The sequence below is a fragment of the Vidua macroura genome, chromosome Z, assembly GCF_024509145.1.
Source record: "Vidua macroura isolate BioBank_ID:100142 chromosome Z, ASM2450914v1, whole genome shotgun sequence".
In the NCBI taxonomy this organism is placed as follows: Eukaryota; Metazoa; Chordata; class Aves; order Passeriformes; family Viduidae; genus Vidua; species Vidua macroura.
The window spans coordinates 56,460,717-56,476,038 of record NC_071611.1 but is presented as its reverse complement, the minus strand read 5'-3'; the positions used below and the strand labels follow the sequence as shown (position 1 = coordinate 56,476,038).

At 35.9% G+C, this 15,322-nt stretch overlaps 1 protein-coding gene across 1 annotated transcript in view; it reads left to right on the top strand.

Annotated features, from left to right (window-relative positions):
- PRR16 (proline rich 16) overlaps positions 1-14,305 on the top strand; it is a 142,848-nt gene extending 128,543 nt beyond the window's left edge. The window contains exon 3 of the mRNA XM_054003949.1: positions 12,454-14,305. The gene's annotated coding sequence lies outside the window, so the exon portion shown is untranslated. The remainder of the gene's footprint in view (positions 1-12,453) is intronic.
- The last annotated feature ends 1,017 nt before the right edge of the window (positions 14,306-15,322 follow it).

The following is a 15,322-nucleotide window of genomic DNA, read 5'->3' as shown; positions in this document are numbered from 1 at the left end:
CTTTCAGCTGATTCCTGAGGTTAGTGTAGTGGTTTATATACTTACATGCTAAGAATTTCCTATATTTCTTCCTGTTCTTCTGTTTCTTTGTTTTCTTATTGGAGAATTACTTTGGCATGGGTAAAAGAGTTTACAGAAGTAAATTTAGCATCTTTACTTTCAGTGATGCTTACAAATTGATGCCTTTTTTGTTATCCAGGGAATGTATTTTGAAAGTTCAGTATTTCTTTGCAAGCAGTTCCTATGTTGTTCCAACAACTATGTTGTTCCAATTATTGATACAAATGATCAGGTTATTATCCAGGACATGTTTGTGGCTACAAAATACAAGAATTGGGCATAAAAGCAGCTGTTCCAGTTTTCAACACTAAAAAGTTATTATATTGCTCTTACTTAGATGCTCTTTGAGACATGAAGAGTTAAGAGGTGCTTAGATAACTTTAAAGGGAAGTGATAGTGAGGAATAATAGATTTTTCAATATTAGTTGTGAAGAAAGTTTGTCTAGGTTTGGAAAGACAGGTGTCTGCTAAGGAAGGCAGGTGCCTCCCCTGAAATGGAAAAATGTAGACCCCTTCCCTTCGAATTGTTATAAATTTGAAATTAAGGGGGGGCTCTCAGGCAAAAATATGGGAGCAGGAATAACAGTTCTTTATTAGAGAAGAAAATAAAAAGATAAACAATGCAGTGAACCAAAACAACACTGACAGACTCAGAATACAACCTGGCACCCTGTTGGACAGGTGTTGGTAGCAGTCCAAATGGAATTGTTGCTGCAGTCCTCCTGGAGTGTCAGGTGTGGTTCTGTTGGAGTAGTGATCCTGTAGAAAAGGGTGTAGTCTTCCTCTGAAGAGGCAGTGGAAGAGGCAGCTGTACCTCTGGGAAATCCAGTGCAGAAAAAACTGTGCAGGTGGGCCAGAAACTCAAGACTATATGCAGGTAGAAATGCTTGGCTCCTCCCTCTGGGTGGAGCATCTCACAATGGGATGTTATAGTTCTTATCAGTCATGCAGTGACACTCAATGGCCCATTATCAGCAGATGTCTCCCCAGAGGGAGGATTGATTGTGGAATAGCTAAGGAAAAACTGCCCACTTAACACAAGACAACTGCCATACAGATGGCAAATAGAATACATCTTGCTTTTCACTCTGGGTCAAGAAAGTTTCAAGGTCAAAGCTACACCTTCTCTCCTTGAGTTTGCAGGAGAAACATGAAGCCATTTTGTTTTTCATTACTATTTTAACCAGGTAAGAATTTCCAGTAAATACTTCCCCTCTCCATTTTGCTGTCCAAAACACAATTGTTTGCACACTTCCATGCATACACATACGCACACATGTGGACGCACAAAAACTCACAAAACAAAACAAAACCAAAACAAACAAAAAAAAAAAAAACAAAAAAAAAAAAAAACCCATCATGAAAACAAAACAGAGTGCATTGTGACTGGAACAGAGGGAATTATCCAAATGATAGACTCAGCTGTCTTTCCTTCCCCCTTTTGCTCCTATAATATGGTCTGTAACACATATAACAATGTATGACATAGCAAGGTTATGTCACAGCTACATAATCAAGTTCTGGAAGCTCATTTCTAGGATTGCTCAAAATAAATTAAAAGGCATAATTCTGAGTGCCTAAGAAGAATGTAAATACTGATATTCCTGATAAACTGCAATTTCCTCCTTTTTTATGTCAGTTTCATATGTTTTGTTGTGTTTGAGTGGTGAATAAGAAAGCTAATAAGTAGATTTTAAGAGAGGATGCAGAGGACCATCTCTTGTTTTATATACAGGTGTTTGCAAGAGCTGGTGAAACAGAAGTTGACTCCTGAAAGGGAAAGTTTGCTTTGAATCATTGTATATTTGCAAAATTTATTAATTCCTGTATTTATTTTTATAATCCTGTAAGCACATACATTCAGTAGAGTAATCAAAAATTGGAGTGCTTTTTCAAGGTTAATGTTCCTGAAAAACTCATAGTGTTTTCCATAAGGAGACTTCCAAATGTCTTCAATGTAAATGTCATGCCAGGTTGATCTCTTTCATGCATATTTGCTGCTGAAAGTACAATGCATATGAAGATACCAAGTAATATCCTGGTATTATTTTCACCTTCCAATCTAAAAATATATTTAGTCTCTGTTGTGGTTTATATTCCATTTCTTCCTTATACTATGATTTCCTTGGGAGCTCAAGAAAGTAACTAGTTAAGTCTTGGTAAATCAATGCGTAGAAGCATTAGTATTTTTATTTCACAGTGCAGAAAGGCTCAAGGAGTTGATGGAACCCTTACTATTCTACCTGCTGGAAAAGGGCTGTGACTGGGTGGGTGGGAAGTCTTCCAACAAGCTGTTGAGGCATGTAGTGAACTCTGTTCATTTGCCTCAGGACCTCTACTGGATTTAGAGATTTCTGCCCAAGATTCAGTTGTGAGCTACTCAATAATTTCTAGTAGCTAAAACTTCCTAGAAACAAAGATGGAACATCCCAGTGTCCAGCAACCTCACAGAAACCAGTTTTAAAGAAAAGAATTGAATTTGAGTATTTTGACTAACCAGAATAATAACAAATAGTAATAACAATGAATCACTGTGTGCCTTTAGTCACATTGGCATGTTTAGAGAGAACAGGATAATGTAATTTCAGTAATCTCCATATATCTACTGTCAGTGAAAATAATACTTTTTCTTGTGTGGTAAAATATTTGTGTCAAATGAAAAAAAATCCTGTAAAAGCACATGGTAATGAACAGTGAGTGGTTAACTAGTGGTTAACTAGAATCACAAATTAATCTCTCAAGAGGCAAACTGCAGAAAAAATGCATCAAAGAATTTATGGCACTTTTTTTTATGTCTTTTAAGTCCTTTTGGCTTGCAAAGTAGGCCTAATCCTACAAGGCTGATGGATTGCTTGAGTAATTTGAAATAGATGAAAGATCAGTAAATGTCAAAAAAAAAAAAAAAGGCAGAAATATTGATAGTTACATTGTGTCCTACATGTCTCTTTTCACCCATATACTTTTTTTTTTTTTTTTTTTAATAAGGAGGTGGAGGGCTGCCAGCTCACTTATCATATATCCTTCCTAGCTTCAGGCTGAATAAGAAAAGGTTACTCCTGTCAACTGGAAGATGTACTCTGGGGAGAATGATTTTCAAACCATTTACAGGTCACTTTAAGACATGTAATTATATACCAAACCTCTAAATTCTAAAAATTGAAACATAAATTTTTTTTTAAATAATAGCAGATGCAAGTCTTTTAAAGCATTTAACTATTCTGTGTGAACTTTCAGTTGTAATGATTTTAATGTCCCTTTCCTGACTGATAAAAGGTTTTTTCCTTTGTCAAGTAAATTATGCTGTATACCAAAGTAATTTCTTTTTATTCATTGAGTGTAGGTTCACAGGGATTTTTATTATCATCCTGTTTTCTGTCATATAGTCAGCTCCAGTAACTGACTGTTTTAAAAGCATGCCACAGGATATCTGAATTTTTACAGAAAAAATACTGACTTACAAAGGGTACTGGGTGCTAGTATATTTTCTTAGATACCAGACCTTCCATCTTTTTACTTTCTGCCAAGAACTGTAAGGCAGAGATGGCAAGGTCCTCAGACTAATTAAAGAGGCATTAGGTGCAACACTGATTAGGAACTTCCCAGCACTAGATACTGGATGTGATATACTTTGGCAATAATTCCAAATGCAAACCTGCTTCATCCTTGATATTTTTTGTTTCAATATTTACTTACTCTGATATTGCCTATGTTAAACTACATAGACAAACTTTGTAACCAATCTCCCAAGTGTTTTTGTAGATCTATTTCACTAATCATTAGAAATAAAATGTTGCATCTCTTTCTTTTACTGATCTTTGTTCTACCTTTAGTTGACACAGATATGCATCTAAACTAATTAAGGAAATTTGCTTTGACTCAGCATGAAAAGGGCATATGAAAACAGTATCTGATATCACCTAGCTCTTATATTAAGAGAAATGCAGCAAGAATGAATAGGTGGGTTCCCTGGATGATAGGAGATTCCCTTGGAGCCTTAATACACAGCCTTAATTTGGGAAAGCATCAGTAGGCCTCAGGTTTAGGTAGACGCTCATCTGCATCCCTCTATACTCAGGGAAGGATGCTGAAGAAACAAGTTGTTGTTCACCACTAACAGTGTAGGGCTTATTTGTTTCACAAGTGTAGAAAACCTCAACAAGCATCAAAACTCTTTTTTAGTGTTTTGGCTTGTAGGTTGAATATTTCAGATTAATCACTTCTGAAAATAAACAGGTATCTGTAGAGCCTGAAAAGGACAGAGTGAAATAAAATGCTAGCTTGTAACATGGTGATTAAAATTATTGCTTGGATCTCTAAAAAAATCTGCAACCAAACCAGAAATGCAGCCAAATCTTTTACAGAGTGAAGTGCCTCATATGCAAGACTGAATTTATGGTTTGATTATTGTCTACTGAGCACATGGTACAAATTATTTCATAACCCCTCGTGAAGCAATGCTCAAGTACTTTTCTTTTTAAGTGAACTTACAGCTAAACAATTGATATCTCCTGTTGAAGAACCATCCCAGACATTAAAGTATTTGTCAGTTCACAGTAATTTCTATAGTATCATTAAGATGTATCTCCTACAGATGAAACTAAACTGAAGTGTGAGTGCTTCTGTATAAAGAGAACCACCCAATGTAATTCTCGCATGAGTTGTTGCTGTTGGTACAGCTGTAGTGGCCACTTGAGCTTATGGATGTGACCTTGCAAACTACAGTCTAACTGACTGCAGTCTTCTGGGTATTGGCCAAGATTTGTCTGGTATCTAGCCCAGGAAAGAGAGAATTAATATGTCTATATTTATATTATATGTATACACATACATAAGACACATAAATAATGCATAAATACACATTTAATGTTTATATTTACATATAATCATATATATTCAACAATTGATAAGCAAGCATTTATGTGTATTTAGACTTGTTTTTTAAGCAAATCTACATCACAAGCCTGTCTGCAAGTAAATACTGGGACAAGATATAGCTTCTTAATTTCAATTGAAATGCATAGCTCACATTTTATACTTTAGTACAAAGAAAAAGCTGGTGTCATCTTCTTGAAAATTTCTTGCTTTTTTATGCATGTTAGTTAAGTACAAGATGATTTTTTGAGAAAATAATTTTCTGGGAGCTGGTAAACTTTTATCTGAGAGACAAAATGGATCAAAACCACCCTCCCAGAAATATTTGTGAGTACTTTTCTCATGAATGATGTATTATAACATATCCAAAATGTCATGAGAAAATAAATAAGCTTTCCCGGACTGTGTTCTCACTTGGCATAACGAATGCTATCTTAAAATATACATTTTGATACCACCAAAACAGTTTTCTAACACCTAAGGAACCAAAATCACAAATGAAAAAAAAGTCATGTAAAGAAAAATTACCTGATGAAAATTTTTCTAAAATTTGAAATGCTGACAGAAATGTACCGTCACTGCCAAAAGTATGCCTGAGGAATTCTAAAAATACTAATTTAGATATACTTTCTGTGCATCCTGTACATACTACTCTACTTAAAATTTATGTGTACTTCTTTTAAAAGGTGAAATGCTTCTGACCAGTGAACAAGACTGCCAGGTTTTGCCAGGATGCATCATTAGGTCTTTTTCTAGTGCCATTCTTTTCCCTATTAGCATTTTTTTAGTTGGATTCATCGTAGGAACCCATATTATAAGTTGTTGACTCCTGTGATGTCAAAATACCTGGTACCTGTCACCTTGTAACTGCGGCTGCTGCCTCTGACATTGATTGCATGTTTCTCACTATGAAAATTACAGTAGCTCTCAATGTTTAGGTGGTCTTCATTTTGTTGTGCAAGCAGACAAATATAGTAAATATCTACAAATACTCAAACAGCTGGAATTCAATTGGATAACCTTATTTAGTAAATACTTTCATCATGTACTTTCTGACACAATTTACAGTTTTCTATTCAGGATTATATTTGTAGAACTTTGTATAGGGAAAGCTCTGGAGATAGCAAAACTGGCATGACAAAGAACTTTATAATCTCATTAAGGAAGTGTTGCTAGGAGAGGCTAATGAGATCACAAGAATACCCTTGTAGAAGCTCATACACATTGCCAATGCATAAATTAATTGTAGTGGGTAAAGAAGAAAAGGAAAATGTGTACATTTCATTTGTAATGTGTAAATATCTTCATTTTTCATGCCATTTTCAATCTCTTCCTAAGCTTGGAAAGATAAACTTCTAATAAGCAACTGGGATTTCTTATTTGCTCATTGACAAATAAATTATTTATGGATTGAAACAGTAGGATGGGCACATAAATATATTTTCTGAAGCTTCTGATGAAAAATGTAGCAATAATTACAAAAAACAGTTTGATGGTGGATTTGTTAGCATCATGTGTTGTTTAGATTTAGGTGTTTTAGTTTTTACAGAAAAAGATGTCTCAACAATGAGGATTTCTTGGACAATAGAAACTAGCAAAAATCCCCAAAATTTTAGAGAAGCATTCCCTTTGCTTTTAGTAATTCTTCAACTGAGGGAATTGACATTGTAATAAATTTTTCCTAAAAGTGTGAAAAGCTTGAGATAATACAATTACAATTCTATGTCTGAATCTAAATATTTCTATATCTTTCAGGAATAAGTAAGTAATTTATACAACAGACAATTGTGCTGGTTTTGCATTGGAGCCACCCACGGAAGTGATTTTTTTTCTGAGAAGAGCTGCTGAGAACTTTCTCTGTGCCTAGCAAAACCAATTGCTGGCTATCTTTGAGAATAGGCATGTTAATAGCCAATTAACATGATCCGCCTCTGTAAGATTCACATTTTAAAACTAATAAACCCCGGGAACGCTCTCTCTTCCTTCCAGACTGAGAACAGGTAACAAGGCCAGCCTGGGCCGGGTGGGCGCTGCCATGGGGAACCTGAATTGCGGTGAAAAATCAAGACCCCGCAATTAGTACAAAGATTTGTAGGGACAGTATGTTTATTTCAGTGCTGGACGCATGTGAGGGACCTTTCCCCTTCAAAGGACATGTGTGCCCCTGAGAATTCCCAACCCTTTTTTATTACTCTTACTTATTTACATATGCATAGAATTTCACAATAGGTTCATGCATATTCATTATGCTGATTTCACGTTACATTTACAGCTAGTTACACCTGCACTCAGTTTTTGTCAGAAAGTACAGAAAGAACTCCTGGGCATCTGTCTGTTTCAAGGTCCAAGGAGTGTTTCTTATCTCTTATCTCTTTAGCTTGGCAATTTGCATTCTTTCTCCTCAGCTGGGGCAATGTTGCTAGTGCTGCAGTTACCAGACTAAACAGCATATTTTACTTATGTTAGCAAGCTTAAAGTGGCACATTTCACCTAAATCCAAATGGATTTCTACCCTGTTAAATTTTCACTCTGTCTCAAGCCCACTAGGCTCCATCCCAGCCAGGCCAGGCCCCAGCGGCTGCCAGGTGGAGAGGGGAGGCCGCAGGGCCCTGGCTGAGGCAGGGCTGGGCCACAGCTGATAACATCTTGTCACCAGGTCCCCTCCCCCAGCGTGGCCGCCACAGGAGATCACCAGCTGAGGCCAGAGGCGGCCCCACAGCCCACGCAGAGAGTGGCCCTGCAGCTGGAACTGAACGCAGCAGGGGCTGCAGACTGGCCATTCGGCCCACCCTGACACAGCCCCCGGTGCAGCCTGAAATACATCGCTGTAAGTGCTCCTGCCACAGCCCAGAAGAGATCACATGACAACCCCCAGGCCTGGGCGAGATTTAACTCTTTCATTGCACAGTTGAAACTTGCAAAACATTGATCCTTTCTCGAGTGAAAGAAAAAATAGAGAGTGAAGACACGTAGAAGACAACATGAGACACTGAGGTCAGTAAAGAAGAAGACAAATTCCAGAAGGGAAAGGGAATGAGGAGATGCCATTAGTTTTGGGCTGAAAACCTCTTGTAAAGCTATGGAGAAGAATATAATTGATACATCAGACTCTTTTTCCCTGTAACTCATTGAAAAGAATGGGGGATGTAGTGTTCAAATTGTAGATATGAGCAAAGGTATCTATGCTAAAGCGAGCAGATGCTGAAGTAGCTGTGATCCCATGAGAAGTTTGAACAGAGAGAGATGAGTGATGAAGACCCTTTGCCCCCAGGGAAAGAAGAAGACCTCTGTTGCCAGAGATGAAGATGATCTTATAGATAGGTAAAGAGAACCTTTGCTCTTGAACAGTTCATCTGACATAGCCCATAAACGTAGTTGTGGGAAGACTGCAAAAAGGTGGGAGGGACTTCACAATTGTATATTGAATTGTGTGGCTGCTATTCATGGCAATTAAAAGCCATGAGAGAACTGTTTTCTTGTGGAGAATTCTCCATAAAATGACAAGAGGGATTCCTCTCCCTGAGTGAACTGAAGAAAGACTGTTCTAGAGGTGATAAACTGACTGAATTGTTTCTGTACATTGGTAGTGGGAAAGAAAAGGTTGTAGGGGGAGAAGTGAAGGTTTTATTCTGATTCTTATTCTTCTTTTAGGTCTATTAATAAACTTTTCTTTATACTCTTTAAAAGTTTTGAGCCTGCTTTGCCTTCCTCCTAATCCTATCTCACAGCAAGAAATTAGTAAGTATAATCTAGTGGGTGCACTGGCGTTTAGCCAGACTTAGACCCACCACATTAATTGGTGCATTGGCCAGGAAATCTCAAATTGGCCAGCCAAAACCATGACAACAACTTAACAAATGCTATTAGTATATAAAAAATATCTAGAAGATATTTGCACTATGTTTATTACTATATGATTTTTTGTAATTTTTTTTTTTCAAAAAGTAAAAACTTTTGTTGTACTCCTGAATATGTGAGTACAATTAATAGCTGGGCATGTGCTCTGACTTGCAGTGTGCTTAAGACAGATAATAACATATGTTCAAATTATACTGTCTGGGCTAAAATAGCCCAGACAAATAACAAAGGTTTTTTTTAGGCTAGTCTTTCAGGTGCTTTTACCAGATTTACAATGATGCGGAAATTACATGGCTTAGTATAAATCCAGTAAATCTCCCCTGCTCAATTGAACAGGAAGTACATTTCCTAGTTGTTTTCTCATTTTTTGTTGATAAAAGGCATGAGGCCCAGCATAGAAACTTTCACTAAAAGTATTCCTTTCTGTGATCATTGGCATCCTCACTGCACATATCACTTCAAAGTTGATGATGTCTTCTCTATAATTTTCTTGGTGTCTTCCAATCATGCTTCTGGATTTATTGTCTTTTTTTAATGACCAATAAATGCAGTGATTTCTCATTATCTGAGAATGGGGTATCCATTTTGTGGGTCTGAGGCTGAAAGGAGGCTTCCCTTAGTAGCCTTGTCCTTTAACATTTTCCATCCACAGTGTTCTGCATAGCAATTTGTCCTGAGACAATATGGTCATGGCCATGATGAGAATGGTCATGGTCATGACAAAATGGTTGTGACAATATGGTCATGGCCATGTCCTTGTAGATGGGACTAGACTCACTCTCAGTTTTTTAAAAAGACTCTGACAGACAAAGCAGAAGGATGTAGATGGTTTTCAGGTAATATAGCAAAGTAAATTTTTTTTTTTTTCATATGGAAGAGTGGTTATCTAGTTTTGAATAATGGGGAGAAGAGCAACATTGGTTTCTTTGACTCTCTAGCTCTCTAGCTTTGACTAAATAATGATGCTGAAGAAGGAAGAGAATGACACGGTGATGCTGCCCAAGTACTGAAAAGGAGAAGGGACATGAGTGAACAAAATGATTTCCTGTAAATTGCCTGAGCCCTAGCCCCCTAATAATGACTTTAATAAGGTCAGGGTTATATTACAACAATGTTATTGACAAGGTATGCTACAACAAAAAGGCTTTGTAATGATGAATTAAATCTGAATGTACAGCCTTGCTATCAAAACCAGTACAGACTATAGGATTAAAAACTAGACAGTTCAGGATAGGAGTCTGTCATTAGTAGGCAGGTTGTTTTTTTCAGTGACTGGCCTTTTTTCTCTTGCTTCTTACTTCTTCATGTGTACAATAATGGTTTGCAAGTGTAGATTTTTGGGGGTGGTAGCAAGAGGAACAGCTGGTTTTTTAATGCAGGCATTGCCACCTAATGAATTTTCCATCGAGCAAGTTCAACTTTTTAATTTGAACATATTCTTTACTAATGTGGAAAGGTGCAAAATATTTTCATCTTTTTTACTCTTTAGCACAGTCACTATAAAGAAAAAAAGGTAGTCTTTTCTTCCTTGGTAGAATGTTGATGAAATGAGGGTGGATGTCACATGGTTGAATAACTTGGAAGGAATCAAATTGTGTGGCTTGAAAACTCAATGACAGACATGATGGAGAAATTTAAGTATGCTTGAAAAATCACTTCCTTGTTTTGTAAGCAGTCATCCTGGGTTTGGTTGGGATAATCTTTTTCTCAGTAGTGTTTTGGATTTAGAATGAGAATAATGTTGATTAACACACTGGTGTTTCATTTGTTGCTAGGTAGCGCATACTCTAAATCAAGGACTTTTCAGTTTCCTCTACTTTGCCAGTGAGGAAGTGCGTAAGAAGCCATGAGGGAGCAAAACGAGGAGAGGTGGCCCGAAATGACTAAAGGGATATTTCATACCATAAACTCATGGGGGGAATTGGGTGGGAGCTGCTCATACAGCTTGAGGACAGGCTGGATATCCTCAGGTGGTGAGCCATATTGAATTATCTGTTCACTTTTCTTTCTTGGGGTTTATTTATCTCTTTTTTTTTTTTTTTTTTTTTTTTTTTTTTTTTTTTTTTTTTTTGTAGTCTCACTTTTGTTACAGTTGGTTTTGTTATCATTATTATTACAATATTTTAATTTTATTCGGGTTTATAATTTTTTTCTCCAGCTTTCCTACTCAGCCCACTGTGTGGTGGGGGGGGATTGAGGAACTGCATGTAACTTAGTTGCTGACTAGGATTAAACTATTGACAGCATGATATTGTCTATGTTTATGAATTGCAACCCAGAGGAAAAGAAAAAAACATATTGCTCTTCATGCCTACAGTGCACAGCATTGTATTTCACTATATTCAGAGTCTAAGTTTACGGAACAACTGTTTTCTGACAGCAAATGCTATTCATATTTTCTCTTTTGTGAGTATTATTATAATTATTTTAAATGCATGTTAGTTATACCATACTCATCCTGTTCCTGAGAATTTAACTGCAGTCAAGGACAATACTGTCTTTTTTTGGTGATTTTAGTAAGGTAATAACATACAGGAATCATTAGCCCAAATGTAATTGAAGCCTGAAACTGTGACAGCTGAAAAAGTGTTGTATGTTTTTTATTGATATGAAGACTGTCTTCAGTTTAAAAGTAAGCTGTTAATAGATATTTAGAACACTCTTCTTTTTCATTAACAATGTGAGTCAAACTCTGAATACTTGACTAGGAAAACAACTTCCTGCTAAGCCAGTGATATCACAAATCTACCATGTTTGCTAAGCTTTTGGGTTACACTGGGCCACTCTAACAATTCTGAGTGTTAAATACGTTTCACTAAATATTTCATCTTTTCATTTAGTGCTGGGAGAAAAAACTGAAAGAGTTCACATTACACCAAATTCAGATTTCTTTTTTTTTTTGTCTGACAGTGAAATTCTGTCCTACCCTTTGACAATCTTTGTCAATTTAAATGGTTCGAGTAAGAAGTATGAGGAAATGTGAATGAGATTCACAAAGCTAATGGCAAAGAAGTAATCTTCCTCCTCACTGAACTATATAACTCTGGGTGTAAATCACCAAAAGTGCATGAGGAAGTTGTTATTTTTTTTCCTCAGGAGGTGTGAATTTAGTCCTTAAACCTGAATTAGTGTCCTAGCTACCAACAGGTAAGTATTCTAAGATCTCATTTTTAGATACTGCTGCTTTATCTTCCCTAATAAATAAAGCTAGGAAAACTCAGTAAGTCAGTGAACCTCAGCATTAGATTGCAGCATTATTAGTGTTTTATAAAAATTAAAACAGTTTCACAAAAATTAATATGAAAGACCCAAATCAGAATATATATAATATTTTAGTGACTAGAAAACTTGTCAGATGGGGAACTTCTGCTGAGTTCACTTTCTGTTTCATTTACAAACAAGTATTAGATTCCAGATTTCGCAGGGGATATAAATAATGTAATTTCAAAGACACTGTTGAAGTTAAAACCATTTACCCCAGTAAAATAAAAAGTGCAAAAAAAATAAAGTGCAGCTATAAAAGATCATTTCAAAATACCATTATTTTTTGAAGTCCTGCTTGCATGAAAACTGAAATGATAATTCAAAATTATATTTTGTTTATTAACTTGCCTATTTAAAGTAACATTTTTTATAACTTTGCCGTTCTTTTCTTTTTAACAGCACCTTCAGGCTTGAAGGAGTATCTATATTTGGAGGCACATCAATTAATTTGCATATCAGATTCATCATTGTGACTTCTTGCAGGCCAGATCTGAGAAGTAACCAGGAAACCTGACCCTTAGTGGAAAATGGAAGAACCCTTGAAGTCAGAGCACACCTGAGCTCTAGTGTAATGTGCATTGAATCGTCTTTCTCAGATCTGACAGCTACAAGCTGAGTCCTGGCAAAAGCCACAGCCTTAAATTCCATTCAGTGGGAAGGAAGGATAAGAGAACTCAATGTTTTGCCCCATTGCAGAAACTGCTGTCTCCAAGCCTGACACCTGAGTTCTGTGCTGAGCAACCAGAGTACCAAACAAGGAGTTTTTTATGGTACAGCCAGCATCAACAAATATTTCAATATGTAGCCAAAAGGAGAAAGGAAACACTTAGTAATTTCAGAAAATGGCTACATTTGTTGTAATAGAGGAATGTTACTGTCTGTGGGGAAGAAGACCTCTGTCATCCCTTGTATATATTCAAAGCCATACAGGAACAGGGCATAAGTGAAGTTAAGCCACTTGACAGGATGCTGTCTCCTGTCCTCCACCCAACTTTGAGGAAGTTCTGTTCTTAGAGATTGCATCTCAATGCACTTCTATTATTTGCACTGTCACTTCCATTCAGGGTAATGATGTGTGCCACCATTTGCACAGATGGCCCCAGGAGATTTTTGACCACAACAAGCTATACTTGGCCAGGGCTCCAAATGGAATTTAAAAGTTAGAAATGAAGAAAGACATTTATGCTCTCTTTCACTATGGGGATCTCTTCACAGAAAGGATTACAGTCCTTTCTTAGGATGAAATAAATACATGCATATACATACATATATACATATGTATATATATGAAAAAGCAGCAACATGATAAGGTGTATTTAAAAAGGGGATATAATCTTTTTTAATAGCATCCATTTTTTATCATATTAGCAGCCAAGAAATTTAATCTATTGAATTATACATCAAAAAATGTTCCTGTTGAACATTGACATTTAGTCCCAGTTACTGCTAAAGAAGTAATTTGTAATATGTACTTGACATAAAATTTTTCTAGCCATTTGTCTATACTTCATGGAAAAATCTAACAGACAAGCAACATTTTCAGTTTATTTTTCTAAATAAATGTGTTGTTTGTATTATTTGCAGTCACTCATTTTGGCTGGTTTTCATTATCTACAAAAGTGATTTAAAGACAGAACCAAAACACAGGGATTGTTTGTTCTTGTTAAGCTGTAATGATTTGCTGAATGAAAACTTTAATATAAATACTGTAATTTGTAAAATGATGAAGTATATTTATATAGGCAAATATGTATGGAAAACAAAAGGAGGTATTTTAACTCTTAATTTCAGAACATAGTTTATTTTAATATCCACAGGAAGATATTAAATATATTATGGGATAGGGTTTTTATTATCTGAGTTTTAGTAAGTGAAACTTTGGGTGTTTAAGAATGAAATGAATGTAGTCAAATAATGGTGGTTTCCCAAATTATACAGAGACCTTTTGCCAGCTGTCTCATTTTACTCGAAAAGTGGGAAAACCCATTTGTGGGGTTGGGTTTTTCTGGGCTGCATATGTGCTAAGGTTTTTGTTTGGTGTTTTGTTTGTTTTGGCATACTGACAAGACCATGAATTTGATAGTATTTGCTCATAATTTGAAAAGCTACAGAATAAAAGATTGTTTCTTAGAACAATCTACATTTTGCAGTTAAGAACAGTCATTCTTATCCAACTAATGCAATGGTTTTTTGTAGTTATTGAACATTTCAATGCTAGAGCTGTTTTGAATAAAAATTGTTTTTTCCTTTTTTTTCTTAGTCCATTAGCCTATGTGTAATTTGAAGAGAAAAGTAATGCATTTGGTTCCGAGTTCACTTAAATTATTCATCTTAAGTCCAGTTATATGTATCTGATTTTCAAAGCTGAATAGCTTTTCTTTCAGTTCGTTGCTTTATGGAAGCATTTAAGTGCTCACTAACAGAAAAAATACCTTTCAACAACAAAAATTAATTTTAAAAAATCTGTGGGTTAACTTTGTGAAGGGCAGATATCTTAAAAATGTGTTGCTCTGCTCTAATGTGCTAACAAGTGTTAATGCGTGTATGTTTGTGTGTGTGCACGCATGGCACCCTTACCTGCTCATGAATGAAATGCCAGCTCTACTGAAGTAAGTGCCACAAGTCCTATTACTGCAAAAGATGTTCATGTTACTGTATTTTTTTGGTGAAAGACCTGACCTGTGTCTTTGCTTGTGACTCTGAAGCCATAAACAGCTTTTGAAGTTTATCAGGAAATTGGAAAATTAAGTGAGTTTATGTTAGGCTCCCTCATTTGGCAAAAATTGGGATGATCTTATGATTTGACTCTTTTTATGAAAGTTAGTGGTCAATTTCCTTTGGTTCAATGGATAAATGAAACCTTTGTATTTGTTGAAGATTGATGTCTGTGTTTTGTTCACACACAATTTAGCTTTTGGCTTATAGTGTTCTTACTGTGATGTCATTTCTGTGTCATTAGAATTTGTTATTTGGACATATAATTGGCATGGGCTTGGTTTTCCTCCCTTTTTGGATAATCTGTATTTTAAAATTGGAGACCTTTGTATTTGAGACAAGTATTCAGTTGTTTAAGAAGGGGACAACATTATTGAAACAAGAAAATTTCAGAATGATAATTTGAACACTTCCATCATTGCCTAATAATAACACTTGAAAAAGCTCTTATTTATGTGAACAAAATGCATTCATCTGTATTTGAAAATAGCCCAATAAAAATCCAGTGGAATAATTTGTTACTTGCAAATACTTTTCTGCTATGCTGAGTTCT